General features: G+C 34.5%; 1 pseudogene; it reads left to right on the forward strand.

Annotated features, from left to right (window-relative positions):
* The first annotated feature begins 1,090 nt into the window (after positions 1 to 1,090).
* On the forward strand, positions 1,091 to 10,077 carry LOC121391685 (annotated as a pseudogene).
* Positions 10,078 to 16,031: the final 5,954 nt, after the last annotated feature.

The following is a 16,031-nucleotide window of genomic DNA, read 5'->3' on the forward strand; positions in this document are numbered from 1 at the left end:
CAGGTAGTAAACTGATCTAGTCATTGTATGCATATATATTCCTATTATTATTATTAGACATTTACAACCTCTACTCTGTCTCGTCCTGTGACTCGATTTCAAAGCAAAACTCAACAAGAGCAGGCAGAGAGAGAAAGACTTGTTGCTTTGCAAAAAGTACAAAAAATAAATGATTTTTTAAAGATTGATTTCTTTTGCTATAGGTACTACAATCCTCAGAGGAAGCTCGAATAGCTTTTAGATTTCAAGCCCATATTGATAAACTTCATCAACAAACTTGTTTCTCGGGAACTTCACCGACCTTTTGCCAACTGGCAGGACTTGATCTTACGTCTATTACCTTACCACGTATATCGTGAACCAGAGCTCCCTGCAGGAGCCATGGAAAAAGGTACATTCATATATAATGCTAGTACCACTGTGGCCTGTTTACTTGTAGCTGATGCTGTGTATGAGGGCATTGCTGGTGTCCTGTTGTCTCGTTCTCAAGGACTAATGAACCAATATCAACAGGTATTGCTAAGAGATGAAGAGGTATATATTGTGTTGTAGTATCTATATTGACCTGAACTATTGTTGTAGAGAGGTTCTGACGAAGGTATGAATTTAGTATTGCAACGACTTTGGCTTGAGGGAGAACAAGAAAGGAAAGAAGAAGAAGAAAGGCAAAGAAAAGAAGCAGAACAAATTGCAGCAGGTTACCCCCCCCCCCCAATAATTATAGACTATTTACTCTTACGTTCATTTTAGAACTTAGTGCTGTCGGTGGGATGACTAATGACTCTATTCTGGACACAGACCCATTCTTCTTAGACTCAGACTCATACATGGATGATCCTTTCTTAACAAACTTTTGGGATGAGGCCAGTGACGAACTAGGTGATAATGATTTCAGTCTAGGCATCACATGATCACTCACGTCGCTTTTTAAATTCTTATTTAATGAATTTTATAAACTATTTATTCTGTCAAATCTTTCCTTGAAATTTCTTCATCTTTCCCATTGTGACATATTGTGTGTGAATAATAAAAGTCAATGCAAAACTAAAGGGTGTGGTTTTTAAATAAGTCTCCGCCCATATGTCGTGGCATGGCGGTTAGTCTTCTTAACGAGGAGTTGAGGACAACAGTGTCTACTTGTAAAGTATTAGTAGTTGGTGCTGGAGGAATAGGTTGTGAAACTCATTAAAAACTTAGTCTTGACTGGCTTTAAGAATTTAGTCATTGTAAGCAGTAGTACATAATTTGGTTCAAAAATTTGCATACCTTTAATTCACAGGTCGATCTTGATACTATAGATGTTAGCAATTTGAATCGTCAGTTTCTTTTTCAGAAGCAACATGTCGGACGTCCTAAAGTTGAGGTTTGATTTAATTCAAATTATATACATGAGATAAATCATTACAACTCAAACAGGTTGCCCGAGAGAGTGCTCTTATTTTTAACCCAATGTCTCCATCACTGCCATTCATGATTCTATTTTAAAGTAAGGTGACATCATTATCATGTGATACATCAACACATACCATAGTCCCGAGTATAATGTATCATTTTATAAGCAGTTTGCACTTGTAATGAATGCATTGGATAATAAAAGCAAGTTATTTTTATTGTAATTATATGTAATATCTTCTGATGTATTAAATAGAAGCTCGTAACCATGTCAACCGTTTATGTTTAGCAGCTGATATTACACTAATAGAGAGTGGGAGTGCTGGCTATTTAGGACAAGTAACAGTAATTAAAAAAGTAAATGATAATTTGAACTTACCAATGATTTGTTCTTTTACATGGCTGCACACTTCTATTTAGGGTGTGAGTGAATGTTATGAATGTCAACCTAACCGGCTCCCAAGACCTTTCCTGGATGTACTATACGTAATACACCTTCTGAACCAATTCATTGCATTGTATGGGCTAAACATTTATATAGGTATCATTGTGTGTGTATGTAAGATTGGTCTCTTTTTTTATTGTTGACAGTTTTACTTTAATCCATGGATTATTTTAGACTTTTAGTTTATGGATTATATTGTGTGTTTCTTTAGTCAGTTGTTTGGTGAGCCTGATGCTGATAACGATGTATCTCCTGATACAGAACTAATACCAGAAGAAGAACGTAATGGTAATGTACTAGTTAATTTTGATATGAGTGATGCCCCTGTTATTAGGAGAGAAGATGGAAATAGAGGATGAGGTGAAGCAAAGAATGTCAACTAGATTGTGGGGCTGAATGAATGAATATAACTCAACAAAATTGTTCCATAAAGTAAGTATTATTACATTTACCTGTTATACTGGTCTCATAATCTGGATTTTCTAGTTATTTTACACTGATATTCAATATCTCCTAACAATGGAAAAATTATGGCAAACAAGACGACCACCAACTCCTTTATCATTAGATTCATTACCAGAAACCAGTCAGCATATAATAAATACAGTTTACTAGGAGTTAACTATTCTTACAGGTGAAGACAAGAGCATCGCCTTTACCTGACCAAAAAATTTGGAGTGTTAGAGAATGCTATGAAGCCTTTGTAAAATTGGTATGATATATTTTACTATAATACACCCACCATGCTTTCAGTCAATATTATGGGAAAGTTAAGAATAGCTCTTAATAATATTTCTTTAGCCTTCCATCTTTGAGAGAGCGACATCTTAAAGAAGGGAGATGGTTTGGGACAAAGACTCAAATCAAGACTTAGATTTGGTGGTAGCTGCTGCTAATCTTCGAGCACATGTGTTTGGTATATCGCTAAAGAGTAAATTTGATATCAAATGTAAGAAGTGTATCAATGACTTCACCATAATATGTAGTGTTATCTTGTTAGCAATGGCTGGTAATATAATTCCTGCTATTGCTACTACAAATGCTGTCATTGCTGGTCTCATTGTAATGGAGGCTCTTAAAATATTAGGGGGAGAGTTTAACAAGTGTAAAACGGTGAGGCAGAATGTGCTACAAATAGTTTATTGTTTTTTTCAGACCTATCTTCCTAAACGACCCAATCCTCGTAAAAGACTGTTAGTAACATGTCCGTTGTTGCAACCTAATCCTAAATGTTATGTCTGTTCACCTTGTCCTGAAGCTACTATTAAATTGAATGCCAATACTGTTACCATGGCAACTCTACGAGACAAGGTGATGATAATGTCATGAATCATGCATGAATGTTTTAATAGATTCTTATCAATCATTTTGGGATGATTGCTCCTGATGTGGAACTTGATGGGAAGGGTAAGTCACATGATATTTAAATGATTAGTATTAACAATAATTATAGGGACCAATCCTTTTATCAAGTGAGGAAGGAGAAACAGATGGTAGGTACATGCCCCTTCATTAGAAATTTATCAACTATTTTGTAGACAATCTTCCAAAGTCGTTAGCTGAGTTTCATGTTAATGATGGAACAAGATTAAAAGTAGATGATTTTTTGCAAAATTATCAACTGTTTCTCAACTTAGTACACAGGTAATTGTAATAATGAGAGGGGTTCTCTCTTTCCCTCATGTCCTGTGTGCATGTACATTATTTCTTTAGTGAACAAGCTTTGAAGATGAAAAGGAGTTTTGAGATTTTAAGTGAAGATAAATTAGGTAACAAAGATTATTTTCATTTTGTATAACTGTTACCTTGTGTTAATAGATGAAGTCAAAGACAAAGTGGGTGTGGCCACAAAACGAAAGGCCATAGACAGTCCAGAAGTTACTACCACAAAGAGACTGAGAACAGATAATACAGACTCTTAAATCATTATTTCTAGTATATATAATCATGTAGTTAGTGGTGTTGTTCTATTGCCAGACAGCAATGCTACCACTAGCTCCGACTGAATATAAAGTATCTGCATTATGTCCATAGCAAACTGCCTCAGTACTTCCAGCATCTTTACAATCTAAATTTGATACCTTTCCTGAGGATTGCTCAACTAAACACACTGTACCAGATCCAGAACTGCAGGCCAATACTGACCCTACACAATGCATATAAGCAATGTCATGTTTTAATTTCTTATCACTATAATCATTGTACCTGCTGGATCAATAGCCAAACCATTAACAGGATAAGGTCCTAAATCCCAGTGAGAAACACAAGCATTTCCTTTTAAATCCCACTTGATCACGATTCCAAAACAGTCAGCTGAATATAATTCAGTCCCCTAATAGTGTATATCAAGGTATAATGTAATGTAAACACAGACCTGGTAATTAGCCATGACATCATTGCAGGCATTTTGGTGGTCATAATAGGTTTGTAGACACAAACCCTTAAAGAAATATTAATAGATTGTTGTAAAAGGAATACACTTACAGTTCTAGCATCCCATAGTGATACAGTTTTATCTGCTGAACATGTAGCAACAGTATTAGAATAGGGCAAGAACTGGACTGCATTGATGGAATCAGCATGTCCTCTTAGAGTGAGTACACACTGTCCACTAGAACCACATAATAATATTACATATAGAATAGTTTTTGTTTTACCTTTCAATGTCCCATAGTTTACAGCAATGATCCATTCCAGCAGATGCTAGTATTTGACCTGACCAATGCCAACTACATCCCCATACTAAAATACACTCATAACAATGTCTATGGCTGGCTAGTAGTTACCTGGTTGTCTGTGATCGGGTAAAGTGAGAGTGGATGTTAACTGGACAGATTCCATATTTTTCACTGTTCCATCTCCACTGGTTGAAGCTAATACATCACCACTGTTAAATGGATTGGTTAATAACATAAACAGAACACAAATTATTAGTATTAACCTTGGATGAAATTGAATGGATGAAAGCCAATCTTCATGACCTTCACCAGTCATTAGGTGCTCACCACTGGGTATTGCCACACTTTCCAAGTATGATCATCACTACCAGTGACTAAAATGTTCTTTGTGGGGTGTAGAGCTAAACTAGAGAGAGAAAGAGAAAGGTAACGGAAAGAGAAGGACAATGTAGTTACCATGATATGGAGAAATCATGTGCATCTATTGTGCCAGTCATTGAAGCCCACCAACTCTTGTCAAGTGAGCACACAAAGGCATGTCATTGTATGACAATAAGGATTAGCTGGTTCAGCAGGAAGAGACTACAAACAAATCATACATGTGAAAATGAGACACTAGTCTTGTTATTGTAGTAAGAGCAATTTTGTTTAGTTTTTTATTAGGAAATTAATTCAGTTATAGCTTATAATGCAAACAACACCTTGAGTGTCTTGTTGTCGTTTGGTTGTACAGAGGAGATTGATGGTTTTGTCAGTGGTATTGATTGGAGGAAGGGGCTGAGATCGAACTGGTTTAGATGACAATTCATTTGGAGGATAAGTGGAAGGACGTAGAGAGTGCAGTGTAGACTGAAGACATTCTACCTATTGTGACGATAACTAGTGTATTTGTCTAACAACTATTTAGTACTTCAGCTATTGCTTTTATCTCTTTCTAGACTTGTCAGCAATTTTCTCTCTAGTAGCAGCCTATAGTTATAAAAACAGCTAATCACTATTGTTTACATTTCTGTTTACTTCATATTTTTTATGGAGATCTTTCAACATAGGATCATAAGAAGTAAAATGACTCTTCATTCTATAACACAAGACAATAATTATTTATAGACAGCAAGTAGGATGTACCTCTTCATATCTGTCATAAGTTTCTCCTTCTCTTGTAGTGTTCTTCGATGATGCATACGATGATAGTCCCGCTCTTTTCTAAGATGGACATATTTTTCTTTAGCTAACCTATATTATAAGAGAAAAGTAGATATGGTTGTTTTCTGGTCATTCACTTTGCAGCCTCTTTGTATCCATGCAATTGAGTCTCCAAGTCTTCCAGCTTTTCTTGAAGAATACGATTTCTAACAGAGAGACATCTTTGATTCTATGATATTATATTTGTATATCTTACTGTGTATATATATCTGAAACAGTGTGCTTGTATTGGTCACCAAGTTGGCCACTGAGAGATAGTTCATACCTTTATTAATAAAGGGAACATATCAAAAAGTCAATAAAGATAATGAACTGACCATTCACTTTGAAAACTATGGGCTGTTTGCTTGAGTCCCATTGATACAAGAAAGTTCCTCACAAAATCTTCAATTACTTCGCCACCATTTTTTTAATTGGTTGTGGCTATGAGGCTTTTGAATTATTATGAGGATAGTCCTACCTACCTTGACTTTAATTGTCGGTTCTTCTCCTGGTGGTGGTGCATGCAATGGTTGAATTGATGACATCAGTTCTATCTGTTGGTGGACTGTTTCATAATCTTCATCATCTTGGAGAGCAATAGTTAATTAACTATATATTATGAAAACTAACCTGAAAAAAGTAGAGTTTCATCTTCTGGTATCTGACAAGTGAAAATACAAAGGATTATAATAGACTGTAGTTACTAATTATAATTTCAACCAAGTTCTTAATCTTATGGTTTTACAAGACTAGAATGAACTTACATTTACTTCTTTAAAATCATACTCATTTTCTGTGTCTAGTTCAACAACACCCTCTAGAAGAAATAGTCATTTTGCCATCTTTTTAGCTAGTTACTCTCACTTACCTTTGAGATAAAACACTTCTCTGTTACTAGAATCCATTTTATTAGTAGTTACTATAGAAACTACTTAGTTACCGCACCTATTGCGGTAAGTTCAAAGGGATTATGAATATTTTTAGCTTATCTTTGCATAATTGTCGGTACATCTTACATGCGACTTTGATGTTTGACCTGATTACGTAATGTTTATTCTTCCTGTCCGGTTCAGGTCCAGTCACTATATAATCTAATGCCCAGTGCTAAAAAAACTTTTTCCGTTAGTAGCAGACTTCGTCTTTACAAGCTAAGTCCGTCTTAAATTTCCTATAAACTAGAATAGATCATATCCACTTACTTACTAACTGCAGATATCATCCCGTAACGGTAAGTGTATGCGTCTTACAGCGTAGTACATGTTTAGCGCCAATGCGAGGCTTGGATCGTCCTAGCAAACTATGGATCCAAGCTAAGGATCTTATCAATTAGTTCATTCCATGGTACCGCACCAAGCAGAGACCTGGGACTAAGTAACTAAACCAAAACCTTTAACAAATGTAAAAAAATCTTACATCCTAAGGATTACAATACATAGGAAAACTGATTTAAAGTTATTAACAAAGGAATAAAATATTAGTGCATGCCGTTTACAGACAGTTGCGCGAAAAGGGTGGGGCAACCCAAATTATCATTTTTGTTTACTCTTATTCTATTAATTATACAGACATTTTAAGGCAGTTAATATAATATCGTGTCAATTGTTATGTCTCGAGCACGTCCACCCAGCTTTATCTCCTCAAGCCATTGCTACTCTTATCAAAGACATTTTTCCATTTGATGACATTGAAGAAGATTCCATCAAAGAACTAGTGAGCTACATGATCGGAATTATTATTTTCGTGGTAATAGAAAGCCATCCTATCTCGAGTGTTCATTCTCTCCATCAATTTTTAAAACAAAAAGTTTTCAAATTGTCACCCAATGAATATGTTATCAAGATAATGAATCAGACCATATCTTCCACCAGAGAAGTTATTAACGGACTGACATCAATGAAGAAGTTTTTATATTCTCGTGGCCTAAATGTTCCATATCCTATCACATCACTGCAAGGACCAGAATTAGTTGTGCTAACTAAATCACAAGTATTGGCTTATCAAACTGAAACAAAAAAACGATTATCATGTTGTAACAGTGACCCTACAAATCATAAATAACAAAGATGCAGCGATTTTACTAGATAGTGAAACCAGTATACCATTGATGAGGACATTGTCATTCGTACACTTATGGAAGAATCTGTTTTAGATGAACCTTCTGAATTAGACACAATACAGTATTGTGTTCGTGTTTTGACATTTCTTCAGGAGAAATACTCCATGAGATGCCCCAAACACCAAGTGTCCTTTTTAAAGTTGGAGAATATTTAGGACACTTGCATTCTGAACTACAGGTAAGCATCATTATATTATCATGAATCAGCTTACCTATTATAACTGGTATTGAAAAAACAGTTCTGCCTTCACTGTTATCCTGTTTTTGAAATACAGTATTTCCTTGAGTAAGAGTAACATCTATTAGTATTTTCAAGCCTGTTGTGTTATCATACAACTGATTCTACACCTTTTCAGTACAGTTAAGTTTCCAAACTCGATATTAGAGTTGGTATATGGTACCTTTAGCTTTGACAGGAACACTAAGCCTAAAAGAGAAGAGTGCTTTTGTTGAAAACAAGAAGTTAGCATCAGATGTTTTTATTTATCTTGCAGTTTACTCTTAAATTGGCCTATTTGTTTTAATGTTAAACTAGAAATAAAAATAAACATTTATTTAAGGTGGCAAAGGAAACACTTTTCAAAGGGACTCTTACTAAAGAAAATAACATGTTTATAAGTTACTAGATGCCATACATAAGTATGAATGTAATGAATGCATTAGGTCTTTGGTACCAGTGACCAACAAAGCATTACTGGTAATCATGTGATTACTGAGACAAGGATGAATACTGACTGATATCAATATTCATGTGCTGACTTGGTTCATAAACTACCCACCCAGATGTGTTGTTATGAACTATGTTAGTAATGTAAATTTACTTTAAACTTGTTTATGTAACATTCACTTTTATGATAAAGCACACATCCTGACATATATAAAATTTTGTTTTTCTCTAGAATTTCTCGTATACTGGACTTGAAAATAGACAACATGTCAACTGGGATTTGAAATATCTACAAACAAGAGAGAAGTACATTGATATAGCTATTACTGATCCCAATAAATATCAAAATGTTACGACAATTCTAAATTACTTTGAGCACTATGTTATACCTCAACAACATTTACTTCAACAATGCATCATACATGGTGACACCAATGATTGGAACATTATTATCACTGAAACAATGGAGAGTTAGAAGTCAATGGTTTTTGTTGATTTCACGACTGTGCTCTATCTCCTGTTATCTTTGATCTCGGTATTGCAATGGTGTATCCCATGTTAAGTAAACCTCGTCCACTGGAGGTTGTTGTCCCTATGCTATCAGGATATCTTCAATCTTTCCCACTCTCTGATGCTGAGTTAAACTTACTTTATTATGTTGGTGTTAGGAAGACTATCACAAACCTGCATTAATGGTAATTCTATAATGTCCTACCATTAGCACTTGATAGTGACCAGGATGTGGTGTGGTGTGTGTGTGTGTGTGTGTGTGTGTGTGTGGTTGTGTGTGTGTGTGTGTGTGTGTGTGTGTGTGTGTGTGTGTGTGTGTGTGTGTGTGTGTGTGTGTGTGTGTGTGTGTGTGTGTGTGTGTGTGTGATCTTTGTCACCATTTAGAATATGTTTTTTCATCACTTTCAATTGTTGTTTACAACACTAGAATAAGCTGATGTCTGTAGACATAATATAGCTATGACATAGCCCAAATGACTATAGGATACTTTGCTCTCAGGGCTGGGTAATGTCTATTTGTAAAGATACCATTCATTCAGACCTTGGTATTTGCTTTGTTTTCATTGTTATCAAAGACTATTCTGTCATAACTGTACTTTGGACTTATGTGCAATAAAAATTGTAGTAATTATGTAATGTGTACTTTCATTTTAAGCTATAACTACTACTTAATTGTTGTAAATTAACCCATGCCAGCCCAGTCGTGTATGACATGTCTGTGTCCATTCTGATATATTGGACTCATTTAAAGCAATAACACAGACTAAAATATATTGATATAGGAAAATCTTTTGCTCCAAGACCCATGCACAAGGCTGGACTGGGGGTGACATAATAATTATTTTGTATGTACTAGCATCACAACAGTGTGTCCAACATTTGTTTACTTAATCAAGCCTATCTTTTTATCTTGTTAATAATTATAGGAGAGTACAATTACCTTCAAGAGCCTTACGACTATCTTCTGGTTGCTGCTAGACCAGCCTGGGCTTTAATGGAAGAATTACTCACGAAAGGAAAAGAGGAATGTGACCGTGTTTGGAGTCAGGCTAAAGGGAAGACCCTAAATGATTACATCGTATAACATTTAAATTTTTGTGTATATATATTATATATAACTGGCTTGCATAAATTTTTTTGTGCTTATAAACTGAATGACATGTTACCCAAAATTACCAATGCTAATGGTGAATTGTTAATAATAATTCATTACACTCTTATAACTCAGAACTAAATGTAAAAATGGCTGTGCATCCTTGTTATCATCATCCAAAAGTTTGTACTTGTATGAAGGATGAATGCCAAAAAGGATATCTGTTAGAAAGTAGATAATGTATATGTTTTGTTTGAGTATGTGCCTGTGTCTAAGAATGAATGTCACTTGTATAATGAGCTTTTCTTTATGACATTTGTGCTATTATTAAAGACTATTTGTCAAAAACTTGTAGTACATGAGTGCTACTGTTTAAAAGTTAATTGACATTAAGCTATTGACAAAGGTTGACATATGTGTAGTACTAAGTACTACTATTGACATATTGTATGTAGTACTGAGTACTGTTAATGATATCTTGTTTGTATTTAGTACTAAGTAATGTTATTGACATATTGTATGTAGTACTGAGTACTGTTAATGATATCTTGTTGTATTTAGTACTAAGTAATGTTATTGACATATTGTATGTAGTACTGAGTATTGTTAATGACATTGTAACAGACCGAGTAAGTTTAGTGCAAAAGATTTTCTTTAAGACAAGGAACACAGTCAACTATATCTGATACGCTTTATAAGACAGTCTTAAATAGTAAGAAACAACAAAAGACTATGCCAGTGGACAAGTAACAATGGTAGGGACAAAATGAAACAAAAATTCACACAAAAGAAAAGGAACCTCGATCTGTGTCCTTCTTGGTGTAACTTCTAGGGTCCTTCTTGGTGTAACTTCTATGATGATGTAACTTGTACTATGATGATGACCATCACTATGTGTCATAAGGTTTGGTTTAGGGTGTAGGTGATGGATTTAGATGATGTCATCATATATGATGACATCACTAGGTGTCATTTAATGATGATGTCATCAGAGTGAAGGTTACACCAGAAACCACCCAACTTCTATGAACTCAATGAGCTGGTTATTAGCACCAATTAACAAATTTAGGTTATAATTTACACTAATTAACAAATCTAAATATCATAAGCACAAAATAAAACAACCATGGACCTTCACAGACACCTTGTATGTAGTACTGAGTACTGTTAATGATATATTGTATGTAGTACTGAGTACTGTCAAGATTATAGTTGATGTGGTTATGTAGTACTGAGTACTGTCAATGATATTGTATGTAGTACTGAGTACTGTTAATGGACATATTGTATGTAGTACTGAGTACTGTTAATGACACTGTATCTAGTACTGAGTACTGGGTTAATGACACTGTATCTAGTACTGAGTACTGTTAATTATGAATTGTATGTAGTACTGAGTTAATGTTATAATGACATATTGTATGTAGTACTGAGTACTGCTATTGATATCATGTTGTATGTAGTATATAAAATTGACTTCATGTTGTAGTAACAAGGATATATTGTATACTATTAGGTATATTAATGAGTAGTCTTTTCTTGTCATCACACAATATGGTACACTCAACACTGAAACATGTGAAAATCAGTCTTTAATTTTAATCTGTTTGTAGTATACTATTACAGGATATTCATAAAATACTGTGATTTAACTTGGTAAGTTGTTAATGTTATCTAATTCATATAAGACAAAAGAGTACAAACCATCTAGAGCCAACTGACTACATTCTAGTTACTGCTAGAGCATCCCTGGGATTTAATAACCATATTATGTACTTCTTATGTATTTAATAATAATTATAGTAAACTTTAAAATTCTTGGTCAATTTTACCAAAGATTATCAACAGGGGAGAAGAATTGTCTCAGCATTGTACATTTTGAACAGAAAAAGTGATCAGAGATATTTAAATATGAGTTAATTTGTGATACTAATACAAAACTATCATAAGTGCAAACAAGTGACTATGGAATAGTTGTGAAAGCTCTATTTTCAATAAGAATGCACAATTAAGAAATCATTCATCTTTTACTTGAACAGCAACAGCTTCTAATGCAATTTGATATTTCTCTAAATATGGCTCCAAATCATCTTCGGTAACATATAACAGCCACTACCTTTTTTCTACCAGCAGCCTTGACCATTCGATTGAATTAATAGCCTAAAATACGCAAAGTGAACATAGTATTCTATTAGCGTATATTCTCTATACCTCATCTTGAGTTATGAGAGTGTATGCTACACCATCAGCCCCCGCTCTTGCTGTTCTCCCCACACGATGAAGATAGAAGATCGAAAATGACTGGGAGCATCATAGTTGATAATACATTCAACTCTTGGAATATCCATACCTCTAGCCATTCCATCAGAACATACCAAAGCCTAGCATTTAAGTAAGTACTGTAATTGTATTAGCTATATATCATTACTTACTTTTTATCATCCCCTGCTTTAAATTTCTTTAAAATGTTTGCTCTACTCCTTGAGAGGATGTGTGTGAGATTTCAGCAATTGGTTCATTGTACTGTTGTAATAGAAGAACTAAACGATGAGTGGACTCTTTAGAATGAGTGAAACAAAGTATTCGCTGGTGTGATCAATGTGACAAGGAGATGAACAAGAACAAGAGGTTTGTGATCTGAAGTGCATTCAATTTAATATTCTTTAAAGAGTCAAGGGAAGAATTGACTCTGTCTCCTAAATTTTCACTAATTACAGGAGACTGAAACAGAATACAGCTTTGGTGAGTGTTGTAGCTGTAGCAATGATAGGTGTGTTCTAGCAAACATAGGGTCAAGAGAGAGAGTAGCAGAGAAGAGGAGCTTCTGTAAAGGTTGTTGTGGTTTAAGAATATTTTGTGTGCACAGTGTTGATGTGATCTAGAAGGACCACATTCCACTGGTATATCTTGTGAATTACTCAATAATGGTTTCCAAAGTGTGGGAAAAAGCAATGGTAATGAAGAAGTTGATATTAAAGTTGTAAAAAGGAGAATGAACTTCATTTATTTCCTTGTAGCTTGTAGGACATGACTCAGCCAACTCTGATAACTTTGTTCAAATATTCTATCAGCTTCATCAATAACAAGAAAGCGAAGATATGTTAAAGAGAAGAACGGTGTCTCTTGTAAGTGTGTGACAAGCCGACCTGGAGTGGCCACTAAGACATTAATTTCAGAGCCAAAAGGTGATACAATATTCTGTTGTTCACGTTCAAGTGAACTCTGAAACAGGACCACACCTACTTTAACTCCAGTTCCTTGACTGATGAAATTAAATACTTTTTCAAAGCTTGCAGAGCGAGATCTTTTGAAGGGACAACTAGTAATGCTTTTAAATGTGTATTAACCCTACCTGTGAGGGCTGATTATTATTGGCACAACATAACTTAATGTCTTGCCACACCAGTAGGAGCACAGACACACAAATCTGAAGGTGTAATCCCTGTTCTAGTCAACAAAAGTGGACCATAGCAAACTTCATTATTCCAGGTATAACACCTACATTTGTACAGGGAAAAGTTTGGTTACCCATCATATATAGCAAGTTCGTCTTTATCTTATTTATAACAAATGGAAGTGAAAAATCACTTAGAGGTAGAGAGTGTTTGCTAATGTCTTCTTATATACGGCAATATTTGTTCCCAGTCAGGTAATTGATAATGGACTCTTTTGTGAGGTCTTGCGCAATGAGGGGCGGGTCAATACAGGTAACGGATTGAGTTCCTCCTGTGATTTCTCATTTTCAGTTTTTAGTGTTGAAACTGATTTCAATATCATTCTGGTGAGTGACATCATTGGTTTTATATCTATTTCAGGTATAGCCCTTTCTTTCTCGTTTCCGACCCCTTTTTTCTCTGTTCGTTGTTTGATCCAACTTGCTCAGTCACCTTACTACTCTGATCATTGTCTTCTTTAACTTTCCAATGTTTCTTCCACATTTCTTCGTTGCCTCTCTTTCCTCTTCATCAGACAAAAGATCTGATTATTACCTGTCACATTATCTAACATATCTCTGAATCTTCACAATGTCTTGTTTTCGTTTCTTCTTCTTTCTTTTTTCAGACTTGACGGTAGTTACTGGTAAGTGGTGCTTGATTCAGTGTATATTACGGTTTGTTTCTGTCAGCTGTTTCTTCTGTTCCAACGTCGTTCAGCCAAGTAATGTAATTCATCTAAAGTCATTACTTTCTTTATTCTGTCCTCATTTTCGTCGTCTCCCAGGTATCGAGGGGGCAGAAAAAAGAGCCATTACCTAAAACTTACACGTGGTATTACCGTATAGTGTAGAATATTACAAACTAGTAATTTTTTCATACATTTTGAAATTCGAAATGAGCGGGGTTCCTGAAGGAGATACTTTCAACTGTTAACGAGAAATGAAGATAGTTTGTACCATTTGTGCTGATACTCTACAAGATGATTTTGTGGCTGCCCGTGTATCTTCCCTAACCATATTTATTATTATTTAATCAACTAATTGTATGTCTATAATAGATTGTGTAGAGATTCCTTAACATGATATTATGCCGGTGGTCATACTTTTCATCAAACCTGGTAAGACTTCTTCAAACCACACTAAATATACCATAAACACACAGAAGGAGTACATAATCTATTAATCTATTTTTATTAGATTGAGTTGGGTTGGGTTATTGTTGTTTTATTGTATACTTTAAAAATAATACCTTTTCTGACTTCATCTTAATGATTACCATAGGATGAAAGCATTCTTGTGTGTTAGTCTGACTGGCAGATGCTTCAATGTCCTTTTTAGGAAAACTTAGAACATAATTGGATGTGGTTTTCTTTTAGTTTGACTCAGTGGTTAGCTCATCAAAGAGTTGTCCTCATGTCGAGACAAGTGTCTTCCAAGACAGATGATTCTCAGACCTCTTTTTGGATTCTGAGAAGTACAATATGTTTTCACTTGATGAAAATAGTGGATATGAAAATCTATCATTACATGATTTAAAAGGTGGTTGGATTGATCTTACATAATAATTTTTATAACAGGAACATTACAAAGAACAAGCAGTATTTTAATGAAACATAAAGGTACAATAGTTCATTTGTTTGATAACATTAGAAGGTTTGAGTTAACCAATTTCTAATCACTGGTGATCTGGGCATATCAAATGATGAATTTTTATTATTATAACACGATGAAAGCTTTACTAAAAGCTAGACAAGAATTGGAAGATGTGAGAGAAAGGAGTTAACTGCATGGCAAGCTCAATATGAAATGTCACAATTTAAACTTGACAAAGAGAGAGTGTGTGTGAATCTCTAAAAGTAGGTTGATGTACGTTAGAATAGCTAGTCAATGAATTGACTTATGTTTAATAGCACCAGTTAAAATTGGTTTCAAAAAGAGAAAGATAATGCTGAAGAGAGAGCTCAACCATTCTGAGAATTTACAAAAGAAATTAGTTAAAATTAGAGAATAAGTCAAAAACATTTGTGGCATTTTGTATACTAAGCAGGGTACATGACCACAGGTTAATGTAGTATCTTGTTATTTTCTCAGAATACAAACTGCTCTTAAATGGTAGATCGAGAACGAGCTCAAACACTTGATTGATAATTCCTCTCATAGCAATCTATCTAGTTACATCATTGCATTAAAAAGTTAGTTTCTTTTCTAGAAAGTTGTATGTAGCTCTCTTTTATCAAGTAAATCTCAGTAATACCTAAAACTGGGCTGTTAATTGTGCATATAGTATTAGTAATTTTAAACATTTAGATAGTGTGTTTTTAGTGAGTTTTTCTAAGTCACACCCGCTATTACTCAATTTGATCATGAAGGTAAACTACAGTGATATATCCAATTTGTTAAAATTAGTACACGCGAACTAATTAGCTAAGCTTAAGATAGACAACCAATTATTTACACAAGAGAGACAAAGTGTTTTAGCGTACAATTTGATATAGTAAATGATATCTGT

The sequence above is a fragment of the Gigantopelta aegis genome, unplaced genomic scaffold (assembly GCF_016097555.1).
Source record: "Gigantopelta aegis isolate Gae_Host unplaced genomic scaffold, Gae_host_genome ctg2833_pilon_pilon:::debris, whole genome shotgun sequence".
Taxonomy (NCBI): domain Eukaryota; kingdom Metazoa; phylum Mollusca; class Gastropoda; order Neomphalida; family Peltospiridae; genus Gigantopelta; species Gigantopelta aegis.